Source organism: Sus scrofa, chromosome 15 (assembly GCF_000003025.6).
Source record: "Sus scrofa isolate TJ Tabasco breed Duroc chromosome 15, Sscrofa11.1, whole genome shotgun sequence".
In the NCBI taxonomy this organism is placed as follows: Eukaryota; Metazoa; Chordata; class Mammalia; order Artiodactyla; family Suidae; genus Sus; species Sus scrofa.
The window spans coordinates 34,436,321-34,450,683 of record NC_010457.5 but is presented as its reverse complement, the minus strand read 5'-3'; the positions used below and the strand labels follow the sequence as shown (position 1 = coordinate 34,450,683).

Sequence of the window (14,363 nt, the reverse complement as noted above, 5' to 3'; positions counted from 1 at the left end):
CAACCCGGCTTTCTCTGCGTCTCTTGTCTCACTGTAAGTCCCATGAGGTTCAAGGCAGTGCCTGGTCTATTGTACATCATGCACTCTGCACAATGCCTTGATGCTCATAAATAAGTTGCAGATTTGTCAAGTCAGGTAAGTTTTCTGGAAAGCTATTTATAGTATGTAATAGTATGTCCCAAAGTGTTCATTCTAAAACTCTAGTCTTAAAAAATAATAAATCCATAACACAAAGCCAAAGAGAACAAAAATTCACACACACATACATGTCCTCACATACAATCTATACCAAGATTTTCACTGCAGCTATATAAAATGAGTATGAGTCTAAATTGGAAATAATCTAACACCTTGTTTCTAAAAATTGAAAACTACATAGTATTTGTACATATGCAGTATTTTTCCTCTTAAGATATTTGCACAATAGAGCTCATGGTCTTTAATTATAAAATTAATTTCTTGATATTTTGCATATATAAATGTTTACAAAAATAATCAACTTCCCTCCATAGTTTTTATTTTCCTTGCTGTCATTTTAACCTATTTTTTTTCTTTTTGAAAATAATTATTGCATTTCCTGAGAGTCAGTAAGACACTGTTGAGATAACCCCCACCCTCAACTCTTGAAACCACTGATCTTTTTACTCTTTACATAATTTTGCCTTTTCCAGAATTTCATAGAGTTGGAATCACATAGTAGCCATTTCAGATTGGCTTCTTTCACTTAATAACATGCATTTAAGGTTTTGTCAGTCTTTTCATGGCTTAATAGTTCATTTCTTTTTGGCTGAATAATAATATCCCACTGTCTGGATGCACCACAGTTTATTTATTTACCTACTGAATGACATCTTGGTTGTGTCTAAGTTTTGGCAGTTATGAATACAGCTGCTGTAAACATCTGTGTGTGGATGACGTGTTTGGGGTAAACATCAAGGAGCATGGTTGCTGGTTCATAGGATAAGAGTATGTTTTATAAGAAACCACCACACTGTCCAAGGTGGCGGCACTGTTCTGCATTCCCGTCAGCAGTGATGAGAGTTCCTGTTGCTCCACATCTTCACCAGCATTTGGTGATGTCACTGTCTGGGTTTGGGCTGTTCTAATACTTGTGTGGTGTTTTTTCTTGCTTTAATTTGCACCTCTCTGATGACATGTGCTGTGGAGTATCTTTTCATGTGCTTATTTGCCATCTGCCCCCCCCCCTTCTTCGGTGAAGTTTCTCCTTAGATATTTTGTGCTTTTTAAATCATGATGTTCATTTTTTCATTGTTGAATTTTATGAGTTGTTTGTATATTTTGGATAATAGTCCCTCATCAGATGTGTCTTTTGCAAATGTTTTCTTCTAACCTCCTGTGGCTTGTCTGCTCATTCTTTTGCAGAGCAGAAATTTTTAATTTTAATGGAGTTCAGCTTATCATTCTTTTTTTCATGTCTTTTATCTTTACCTAAAAGTTATCCCCCAAACCACGGTCACCTAGATTTTCTCCTGTGTTATATTCTAGGGTTATATGCTATATATTGGGGTGTTTGGTCCATTTCAAGTTAATTTTTCTAAAGGGTGCCTGTATTTATTTTTACATGTGGATCTCCATGTGTTCCAGCATGATTTGTTGAAAAAGTGTCTTTTTTTTTTATTTGTATTGTCTTCAGATCAGTTGTCAAAAATCAGCTATGTTTATGTGGGTATGTTTCTGGTCTCTCTGTTCAGTTCCATTGACCTCTGTGTCTATTCTTTTGCTAATGTCACACTGTCTTCTTACTCCTGTTTTTATTTGGCTTAAACAGAATATGATAAAATGGCACTGTTTTTTTTTCAAAATGTATTTAATATGTATCCAATAATTTGGAAACATAATTAAAAGAAAATTTTCCAGTTTCCTACCAATCAGTCTTGTTCTAGGTTGTCAATATTTCTAGGGACATATTTAATTTTTGTAAAAATGCCTAGGTAGACATGGATACTTCCATTCTCTTTAAAGCCCTAGGGAAATCATTTTGCCTGAAGATAACCAAGCTCAATGGAGACCACATAGTCTCGGTGGCATTGATTTGAACCAGTAAAGGGTTAAATTAGGTGATTGAGGGTGTCTCATGTGTGCCTCTTACTTCACCGGATGGTGACGTGAGCATGAACCTTCAGTCTGTCACCACAATGCTGACTTGTTTCTTCCTGAGCATGTGCAGGACTGAATGCCTTCACAGTATACACACAAACTTTTAAAAATACCTGTATATGAGCCGTGTTTATGTGTGAAGGCCTCTCTTCATTGGGTTAAATGCACAATTACACCTTAAATCCACAATTACTCCAAACGCCCAATGACGTGGTTGATATCTGCCAATAAATGGATTGGCCCCATAGAATCCCAGCGCAAGTGCTAACTATGTGAGAATTATGAGGAAAAGAAGCATAGCTCAGCTTTTTAAGTCCTGAGCTAGGGGTAGAGAAAGGAGAACAGCATTTCAAAAGGAGGGAAGCAGACAACTTCTTGCACTCCATGGAGAAACTGTGTGAGGTCCCTCCTCTGGGCACGAGAGCCACAGAGTCACTCTTATCAAGGAGGTGCTGTCCTGACTCATTCCCACTTTGTCAGGACCCCTGGCTTGTGAGGTGGATGAGACACAGCCTCTGACCTTGGAGCTTGACCATATGCTAGGGACCTTAGACAAATGGCCTGATAGAAAGCACTTCAGGAAGAGGTAACAGATATAGACAGATGGCATGAGGCCTAGATGGGGGTCAGCCTTTACAGAGAAGACAGCACTCCTGTGAGACTGGAGCTTTGGTCTGCTGAAATAATGGTAATAATCAAAACCGCTCTTTAGAATGGTACCTTTAAGCATTTGTCTGTGTTACACATTCTGTCCCAACAGTCCTATGGGGAACGTGTTGTTTTCTTCATCTTACTGACTTAATAAAATGTAAATAATTGAGAGATCCAAAATTTACGATGTGCAACCAGATACATTTGATTGGTCGTGTCATAAAACATCTGGAGAAGCATTTTGTTGCAGTCAAAGTGCCCTTTTGGAGGTTCCCTGCTGCCACCAGTAACGCTGCCTGGTGATGGTTTGGTTCAGTACCAGGTTTGCGGCATCGCAAAATCTGGCTGGCTGTGAACATTCAGGATGTTCACACCTGTGCTGCCAGTGCTGCCCAAGCCCAAGGTTCTGTGTTCCACTGGCCAAAAACCTAGAGTTCAAGTGCTAAACAGATTTCATGATGCATGGGGTGAGTGTAAGGAGAGACAGTATAAGAGGCCCCATAGTTCTGAGAAATGCCCAGATATCAGGGTCAAGAGCAAATAGAAGGGAGAACTCAGTTCCCATGAGCAGAACTCAGCTGTGAGTCTGCAGATGCTTCCAGCTCCTACGGGTGGTGGGGAGAGCTGGACACCCTTCCTCAACCTCTGATCCCTGTCACTCCTGTCCCACCTTCCTCCCATCAAGTCCCCTCACCCCACCTGGGAAGCATACCTGCCCCTAAGGCCACCTCCATACGCTCAGGCCAAGTCACAGCACTAGCATCCTGTTCATCTCGCTCCTTCTGCGATGTCCTCTCACAGAGCAGCCTACTCATCTTTCAGGCACACACAGATCAAAACGTGGCAGTCCCCCTGTGTGACTCTTCCCAAGATTAAGATAAACTTCGTAGTGCTCTCTTTCTTTTGAATTCACTTCTCCAAAAGGCAGATTGTATGGAGAGTCCCCATGGGAACCCGACCCAGAGTGTTCAAGTCAGATGCCTATGTAGGTCGTTAGGTGTTCAAGCCTTGGGGACGACAGCAAGTGTAAGGCTCCGCTTGGACCCCTTCTGTCTTCAAGGCTGGATTCTCAAAGCTTCACATAAATTAACCCTTTTGTTTCCTGTGAGGTATGCAGTTGTGTTATCCTGTCCTCTAGATGTGGCCAGGGGAGGGTGGGGTGAGCTGGCCAAGCTCACAGACCTAGTAAGTAGCCAGTCAGGGTTTGGTTCCAGGAAACCCCAGGAGAGAGCCCTGTTCCTAATCTCTAGGCAGTTCCACCTCTTGGAATCGATTTATCTCCTAACTTTTAAGTCTTACATGTTATAGAACTGAGGACAGAGACAGAAAAAAAAGGCACCACTTTAACCCAGCATGCAATTTTGTTCTGAAAAGTATTAAGCTGATAGTAGGCGAGAGAGTCACCATTTATTTGAGGATTGTAGTAGAACCAAAAGATTTCAAGTACAATGTGTATTTATGTCTAAAATTTTCTGGAAAACTCAGGAATTAAAATTCTTTGGCAGTTAAAAGGCAAATGTTATATTAATAGAACTACTTTGCTTATATAAAGCATTATATTACTGCACATAGTGTGGCTTAATTTGTACATATATTTGATATTTTCTGTTTTAAATGCACATCTAGTTGTACAACTACTTTAAAGTTAGAATGAAAAACATTTAATAACAAAATTGCTTTTTTTTTTGCTTTTTAGGGCACAAAGTTGCTTCTTAAATACAAATGAGGTTCTCAGTCTAAGAAAGTTATATGTTCAGTTAAATGATTGTTAAATGGGAAAAAATCAGTTTGCATTTTAAGGCCGTTTTTGATACTAACTGCTACTTATTTAGTGACACGGGGAAATAAATATAACATTTACAATAAAAGGGAAACCTTACATTTTCTAAGTATCTTTTCAAACTTTCAAATATTTTCTGCATTGTTTTACTAGACTTTACGAAAGGAAGGAATGGATATTTTATTGAAACTCCTTGGTGTTTAAAACTGGAAAATCTATCTAATCTGGGGGAAGTTTTTTTTCCACTTAATTTAAATTAAAGAAATTGGGCAGAGTAGGCATAAAACTTTACCTCTTAATCAGAAAATTTGGTTACTGTAAAATTCTGAAAGTCATATTTCCTTGAGGCCAGTTCCTATATTGGTCTGACACAATTTTATAAGTTTCTTTACCAACTGAGTAATATGTAGACTGAGTAATTGAATCTCAAGAGAAACCCTTCAACTTTGATAAATAGTAAATGTAAACAGTAAATAAAATTAATTCACGTCATCCTTGGGTCTACTAAAAGGAAGATTGTAATAAATAACCGTGTTCAGTTTGCATACATCACATAATTGTACAAATCTCTTAGACAGATGTTTGATGTTCATTTCTTTTCATTTTAATTATTTACTGAGACTGGCTTTGGACCATTGAAGATATGACTCGTGCTAGTGTGGTAATAAAATGAAGGAGAGCTGCTGGTACGGATGTCGGGGCTTAGTAGTCGAACAATGATGAGTAGCTAAGCATCAGGTCCTCTGCCTTCAGGAGAAACCAAAACCATTATGGTCATATTCCAATGACAAAGCTAATCAGCATCAAGGATTTTTGTCTTTTTCACAATGCAGAGTACTAACCACTATACGATCACAGCTAGGAATTTCGTCTTTTTCAGTTAACGCTATTGGAAAAGCAAGTGTATGATTAATAATTTCTCAAGGAAATTACTATGTACTGGGTACCATGAGCGCTTTAGGTGATTAAATGCAGTGTGTATCCATTTCAGGAAAAAAGGAGAAAGTCAAAGCCCTAGGAAACAGCTTCGTATAACCTTTAAACAGCCCAATCATAGAAAAACTGAGACTGCACATAAATTGTATATCTAGACACAGGTGTGTCTGCATTCACCTGTGTACCATATATTTATCCATATAATCATGTATAGCACACACATGTACATGAGTGCATATATATAAAAGTAAATTATACACATACTTATTTTATAAGTACATGCATACATGTGTGTTTATAATATTATATAAATGTTGAGGATATATATTTACCCCTTAATCCCTCAAAAAATGGTCTTACAATACTTACATTTCTTTATTAGTTATTTCTATTTTCATAGTACAGTTCAGGCTGTTCTTTTCATTTACCACTTGGACAAGCATCAGGTGATCACAAATGATATTGCTAAACCACAAAGGTGTGAGAGCAGTTGTATACCTGCATTATTGAGTTTCTCTCTGTACAGGGCTCAGTGCTGAGCATTTCGTATGTTTTCTGTCTTTGAGTCCCTGTAACAAACTCTGAAGCACCTTTATTTTTATGGTTCTGCAGGCAGGAGCTGGAGACCAGGGGCATGAGTGACCCCCAGGGCCTGCATCTGCCCTCTGCCACTTGCAGCTGCTGGGAAGGGCCCTTCTTGCCCACACGGTGCACTGACGAGCCATTTCAGTGAACATGTTTGCAAAGCTGAGGAGGGGGTCCAGGGCCCTGCCTGAGTAAATGCTCAGTCATCATGCAAACTATTAATGCTTTTTTTTTCTTTTTTCTTTTTTTAAGGCTGGCACCTGCAATACATGAAAGTTCCGAGGCTAGGCATTGAATCTGAGCTGCAGCTGCTGGCCATAGCCACAGCCACAGCAATGCAGGATTAGAGCCATGTCTGATCCTGAACCAACACCACAGCTCATGGCAACACTGTATCCTTAATCCACTGAGCCTGGCCAGGGATCAAACCCACATCCTCAGGCATCCTAGTTGGGTTCTTAACTCACTGAACCCCAGCAGGAACTCCAATCAATGCATTTTTAAAGCATAATAAAGCTCAGAAAAAGGAGGGGGTAGAATCTCTATGTGTGAGATATGGGCACTTATCTCTGCCTTCCCAGGCTGCAACCCACTTTGAAAAGACAGTCCAGACCAAAGGGCTAGTTAATGTCTCAGCAGGCAAGACTGCTGGGACCCAAGGAAGGAACCCTTCCTCTGTCCAGCCTGGCCCCACCCTCTGGGTCCCCCTAGGCCCACACAGAGTGGACAGGTACTTGCCCACCGGCTCCATGATGAGGCCTCCTTGGATTCTGGGCACCTGACAGCTGCTCAGTGTGGGACCATAGTCTCCTCTCAGGACAGGAACTTCCTGGAGGCCACTACTTTTCACGACCCCTTTGAAGACCGTGTATTATGAGCTTGGATGGAGAGGTAATGAACTGAAGCAATTTGCAGTGAAATGAGTTCAGAAAATCCCCCAAGTCAGAAAGGCAGGATCAGTGTGGGATCCCCTCTCTCATTCTCTTCCTATGGACATGCAGATGCCTCCAACAGAAATACTGTCTTCATCTTTCCGGGGGTTGGTTTAGAGTCGTTTTGTATAATTATAAAATCAGCCATTTTATGTAATTTAAAAATAGATATATTATGAAAACTGTAGGATGATTTCATCCGAATAGAGCTCTTTTATAAGTAGCTATCTTTTTTTTTTTTCCCACTGTACAGCAAGGGGATCAAGTTATCCTTACATGTATACATTACATTACATTTGTTTTTCCCCACCCTTTGTTCTGTTGCAACATGAGTATCTAGACAAAGTTCTCAATGCTACTCAGTAGGATCTCCTTGTAAATCTATTCTAAATTGTATCTGATAACCCCAAGCTCCCGATCTCTCCCACTCCCTCCCTCTCCCATTGGGCAACCACAAGTCTATTCTCCAAGTCCATGATTTTCTTTTCTGAGGAGATGTTTATTTGTGCTGGATATTAGATTCCAGTTATAAGTGATATCATATGGTATTTGTCTTTGTCTTTCTGGCTCATTTCAATCAGGATGAGATTCTCTAGTTCCTATCTTAATGGTTCTAAGGAAAGCCTTATTTAAAATATCATCCTACAAATTTCACAGGATCTATCACTTTTATCATGAGCAAGTTAACTCTGTTTTCTGAGCATCAATGCCATTGATTTTCTTCCTAAGTTATAGTAAATAAATCCTTTTTTTTTCTCCTGTTGGATACTTTCCAAAAGACAATATCAATAATAGGTTTTGTTTGTTTGTTTGTTTTGCATGTCATTGAACAAAATCATAGGATTCTAAACTTGGAAAGTACTCCGAACACTATCTACCCCAATGATCTGCAATTGTAGATAGCATATTGGTTGTGATGCATTGACATTAGGATTTGAGTTTGATTCCTTCACTTATTAATTCTGGGATCTCAACCTAGCCTTTGTGGAAGGGTTTCTTCCGGGGGTGATTTGAAGTCCATTGGTATGAAATGCATTTAAGTCAGCGTGGCTCCCTGAGTTTCCCCACGTTACTCTCCTCATTTATCAAAGTCAAAGCCCTTTGCTCTTCTGTTTCTCTTGCACTAGCACTAAAACCAGCTCCTCCCCTCCCAGAGGTTGGGTACAGATTATCCACCACATGCTGAAAGCTGGGCTGGATTGTATTAAGTGGTTAGGAGGTTGGCTAAACCATTTTCCTCCATGGCATCAGATCATAATTTTATAAACATAATTAAATGTGCTTGAAATAAACTTGATAATAAAAAGCACCTATGCACTTTGAGTGCAAAGGTAATAATAATAATAAAGCACCTTGCACTTTTGAGTGTGCACTTTGAGTGTAACAAATGTGTGTGTTACAAAGAAAAGAAAGTTGAATCCTGCCATCTTGAGGCTGACTGGAAATCCCAGATTGATGAGAAGTATCTAGAATTTATGAGAGGGAAGGCTAAAGGGCTTTATTTATGGTGGCAATGCTGTCACTGTCTGAATGTCTTAAACAAAACAACTGTTAGCCTGCCTGATTTGCCCCTGGAGGAATAATTTGGTAATTAATCAGAATCACACACAGTAAAAAATAAAAAGCCAGTCTCTCTCAAGTGAAACTCAAGATATTTTGTGTTGTCTCTGAAACATTCACAAGACGGAGAAACCGCCTCCCTTCTGCACAGAAACTTTACAGTCTGTGCTTTTCAGCTGGTTTGGAGGAGTATTGTTAGGGATTTTTTAATACAAAACCAACCAACTGTTTCAGCCCCCAACACTGTCACCTTTATGACATGTGTGTCTGCACATCCTTGCTTGAACTTGCTGAAATAGAAGAAAATTATTCCATAAAAGTTAGGGGTTTTTAAGGTGATAGAAGAAACTCTATATTTCTTTAAAAAGAAAGAGAAGGAATATGAGGTAAACTGGCAGATTGAGTACTTTTTCTCAACCCCTCTAAACCTGCCTGTTTTTGCTAACATGTAATTTCACTAAACTTGACCTGGCAATTGATTCACTTACAATTGCCATGAATACTGATTTATAAAATTTTCATGAACAGAAAGCTTTATTTTGTTACATTTTCCAGATGGATCAACATTTTGAAACATTCTTTAGAAGTTGTCATTATTAATATGATATTCAGGTATTGGTTTGCCCAGAGTCCTCAGTGACTTAAATCACTTCTGGTGTCACTTTTTTAGTCCTGTGTAGACTGAGTAGTTTCCTTGCATCGTCTCTAGTGGTGGAGGAAAGGACAGGCTCAGAGACGCACAGGTGGGGCTCAAGCCTGGTGTGCGGGAGCCCGAGCTTACCACCTGCTCCATCAAATACAAATAGCAACACAATTGTCTCCTGGCCCAGGGTTGTGAGGATCACTTAGTGCAAAATTATATGTGCCTTTGTCCATACAATGTGAAAAGGGCATTTATTTTTGAAAACGCTAAACAAGTACAGGTTCACAGAAGCAGAGTTATAGTGGCTGCCTGTGACGTCGGGTAACTGGGGAGGCTGGCAGGTGCACAGAAGAAACCCAGTGAATTGTAGTCTGAGATGTTTTCGTTAGGAAGAATGAAGTGTTTTCTTTAACAGTGTCAGCCCAGTGGCTCACAGGCTGCTTGATGTTGCCTCTGCCATTAACGTGGCTTCGTGAGTCTGAAGGGAGATGCATGTGGTCACTCCAGCTGGTGACTGAGTGACAGGGCCAGCCCTGGCATAGGGAAAACCAGGAAAGGCAATTGTTGGGGCCCTGCCCCTCAGCTCAGCCCTGTCCTCCTCCTGTGTCCACTCACACTTCTGTTCTGCTTCCCAGCGCATCCCACACATTTTCCAGGTCTGCCTTGTTCTGTTATGTCTGATGTCATAAAATGAAAATGTGCCTATCAAGTAAAATATTGCATTACTCATTGCAGCTCCCTAAATATAGGATACACCTGCATTCCTCCTACAGCCTGTATTTTGGTTCTCTTTCCTTTTTCGTAAATGGCTCAACTGGATATTCATCTGGGAAAGTGAATCTTGACCCCGCCCACAGCATAGACCAAATCAAGGCAAGATGGTTACAGACCTAACATGAAAGGTGGAGCACAAAACTTCCAGGAAAATACAGCTTCACCTTTTCCACCATCCCACCAGCATGAGGCTGGGTCCGGTAAAGACTTGGCCACCTCACAAAAAAACGTGATAACGAAGCAAAAAGTAGATATATAGGACTACATCACATTCATTTCGGTACTTTTATTCTTCAAAACACATGTTTAAGAGCCTGATAAAGGTGCACCCAGAAAGGATAAAAATATTTGAAGGTCATGCATCAAACAAAAATCATTTAAAGAGTTCCAGTAAGAAAAATGCAGAATGTCAAATAGACGCCACTATACCCCATACCAGAGTGTATAATTTTATGAAATAAAAACACAAGATCCCAAGCGTCAACACACATTCTAAGCAACTAGGACTCTTAACAAATTGCTGGTGAAATGGTAAGTGGATAATTATCTTTTGAAATTTGTTTGGTAGCATGTCCTAATGCTGAAAAGATCTTCTGAGCCAGTAGTTCCACACCAGAAATACATCTTCAGATTTTCATAAATATATTCATCTAGGACATGCTCAGAGCTGCACTGTTTGTGAAAGGAAAAAATGCCAAGATAACCCCAGTGGCCAACAGTAAGGAGTTGATGCATTGCTAGTATGTATTTACACAATGGATAATATAGAGAAATACTCACAAAGACCCAACATGGGTTAATTTCAAAAGCATAATATTGATGTCCAAAGTAAAAGACCACATGGTTCCACTTCCGTGGAGTTCAAAACAGGTCCCACCAATCCACAGTGTTTGGAAGGCTCTGTAAGTCATTAGACGTTGACTTACATTTTTTCTCCCCTTGAATGAAAGAAAAGCGTGGGGAGTGAAGGGTGGAGGGTACAGAGTGGCAGCGGGGGGCTCAGTGTAGTTCCAGTTCTTGATGTGGTTGCTGCTCAGACAGGGGTGTATTTATTATATAAACTAATATCAATTTGTACACCTTATATGTTTCAATACAAATTTACCTGAGTATCAAAAAAAGAGAAACCAACCACATCAGCAGAACCAGAAAATAAAAACAAACACAAAAACCTCAAGAAAACCAAATAGAGGAGAGAGTCTCAAAGACAGGTGCCAGTGTGGACAGAGGCAGTGGCTTTCTGTTTACAAGTCTGGTGGATTCCATCTCCTTGTTTTCAATTCAATTTAAGCAGTTTCTATCAAACAGTTTTTGATAATAATGATCTTGGTGTATAACCAAGTATGAGTGAGAGATACTGCTGCAAAAAAAAAATCAATTTCCCTTACCATTTGCTTGTTTATGTTAAGCTTTCTTAACATAAATAAAATATATGTAATAAAACATCTATAAAAAGTAAAAAAGAGTAATCATTTCAACTGAGTCTTTTTCTAATAATCAGTAACGCAAGAACAATCAAAAAAGCCTTAACTGTGTCATTCATTAGCTGGTACATTCCCAATGAAATGCTAGCTTTTATGTTTAAAATAGATCTAAAATTATCATAGTGTTAATTTAATCAACCGTATATCGATAGGAAAATGACAATACAGTTTGTTACTTATAAGTGTGATAGGATTATTCATTAAGTACTTTAAACATAAAACACATTAGAGAGTTTCTGTTGGATCAGAGCATGGACAGTTTGGAGGAGCACAGAATGAAATAAATTTTAGGGACAGTCATATTTTCATTAAATGAAATTGAAAGGTATTAACATTATTCTCTTGGATCTGAGTAGAAATGATGTGTTTTTTTAAGGTATAAATATTCACCATACTTTGCCTGTCGTACTGTTGATTATTTAAGCTTATGAGGGAAACTTGGATTTTGAATGAAGAAGTGGAAAGAGATTAATATTTGTATCAAATTCCTTTAAGGGCTTGTACGTGGAGTTTCTCAGCACAGTTAGGCTTAGCCTTATAGGTGGGTGAGGCGAAGGCCTGGGGAGGTGGAGATAAGGAGGAAGTGCAGTGATGGGGGAAACTTGTGGAAACAGCACACAGGTCTTTGAGTTGGGGTTGGGCTGCTCACCGAGTGCGGTTAGGACCACAGGCAGGTGTGTGGGGATGGGGAGGAGGTGCAGGGATGGGGGAGCAGGTGTCTGGCTTGGGGTTGGGCTGCTTACTGAGTGCAGTCAGGACCACAGGCAGTTTTGTGGGGCCTGCACAAGGTTCTGAGCTGTTTCTTCCCACTGGGATCCTGGTGCTGGCAGAGGGCCTAGACCCTTGTTCCATGGCCAAGCAGCACAGGGCCTTCTCTGTGACAGCCTGGGCAGAATGTGGCAGGGCTCATCCTTTAATGGGGTGAGTTTGCCCAGTTTTTTATAAGTGCAGACCTGCTTGCGGTGACACTCACCCTCCTGAGAGGGAGGGGCCCAGCTTCATCACTTTGGAGGAATGGCTCTCCTATCACGACATGACTCGGATTTCAGCACCCCAATAATGTCATATGGTGTTCAAACTCAGATGTTTTTGTACCCTCTCTCCTTCGGGGCATCTTTGAAAATATTAAATAAAATCGCACCTGCAAGAATTTCTGGGAAACTCCACCCTCTCTTCTCAGCCTTTAATAAACCAAGGGAAGGTAGATTTTGGATAAATATTTATTCCAGTTCTCACTTTTCTTTCTTTTTACTATCAATTTCCACCCATGCACTGTTATTGCCTCACTTTCTTTGCTTTGCTTTTGTTTTGCTGCCACAACTTTTTTTTTGGGGGGGGGCATGTTACTTTTCAGACAACACACACACTGCATACACAGGCATAGAACTATGCCATCAGCATCTGCTCGAAGTCAGACATTATTCTCAACAAACACTGTGAAACAACAGTGTTTACAACAAAAGAGCTGAGAGCCTGGCCGAGAGACAGAGATGCAAGTAAACAATTAAACCAGAATCAGATAATTACAAAGCCAAGCAAATACCATTTTCATGAAGAGAGAGGTAATCATGCAGAATTTGGAAACCACTGCTGTGGATGATGTTAGCTTGAAGAAATCTTCTGATTCCATTGTGTAAGCCAACACTGAATCCTTCTTGGCAGAGACAGAGTTTATAGAACATAGTTCAGTAATTAAAAACAGTCAAGTTAATTCTAGAAGCACAGTTTTGGTGAAATGAAATGGATTTATTTGAAATATGCAGTAGGACTGGAATTGAGTTATGGATTTAGAAGGTTAAAGGCATTAAGACTTTTCAGAAATGGCAGTCATGCCTGGAATTCTAAAGATAATCTGGTGAGAAAAAAAATATTTGTGGTACTAGGTAAAACACTTGGATATCCATGTAAGTTTTGGATAATTGTTTTATCTAAAAAATACCTAAGAGAACTAGATCTAAGGATTACTTTTAAATTAGCAGACTCTTTTCACAATTTAAACCTTATTGATATTAGTATAGTAATAATACCAAAAAGGTCTATTTTTCTGTTTATCTGTGCAGAGTAATGGTAAATTACTAAGAGAAGATTAAATGGGATTTTTGTAGCATTTTGGATATGTCTAATTCAATTATAATGAACTAGCATAGAATTTTAAAGTAAAATGCATTTATTAATATCATTGTGAAAAAGACTGATTTCTCTAGCCAATTCTTCCAGGCTCAATAAATTAATCAGTCAAGTCATCTTTGTGGACAGCTGACTGTGAAGGCTGTTAGCTCATGTAGCTTCATATTTAGGGAAGTAGACTTCTGGTTCCTAACTTTGTAAAACTAATTTTAAAATTTATTGTTCATTTAAAAAATACATTTTGCATGTATTTTCAGCATATTCATAGATCCCTTGGATTCAGTCCAGTACTATTGTACTATAACTACTGTTATTGCCATTGTTGCCACTGCTCTTTATTAAGTAGCCGCTATAATTCTAGTTTTTTTCCCTAGAGTATGACTAGATTATATCCTTTAAGGGTCATTCAACATTCTCCTGGGCAGTATCTGTGCAGTGTGCAGAAGGACTTTGTGTGTTAATATATCCAGCCATGTGCAGCGTGTGTTATACAGGTGTGTTTCATAGGGAGGAAGGGGTTGAGGACATCTGAGTTTCTGAAAATTTAGTGTAAGCTGGTTTTCAATTGCTTATTTGCTATTTCAAGATTTTCCAAGGAGAGAGACAAGTTAAAGTAAGTTTTTCTCTGCACACCTTCATTTACCTGATGACCATCTTCAACTCGAAATGAACCTCATAACTTTGAGGAAGTGACTTCCGTGTAACCTCACTACGAGGTTTCCAGCCCACTTGCAGTGAGGTTGTGGAATGTGTTTTACATGCAGTATCACTTC

General features: G+C 39.4%; 1 protein-coding gene across 1 annotated transcript in view; it reads left to right on the top strand.

Moving 5' to 3' along the window:
* CSMD1 (CUB and Sushi multiple domains 1) overlaps window positions 1-14,363 on the top strand; it is a 1,882,041-nt gene that overhangs the window by 1,793,079 nt on the left and 74,599 nt on the right.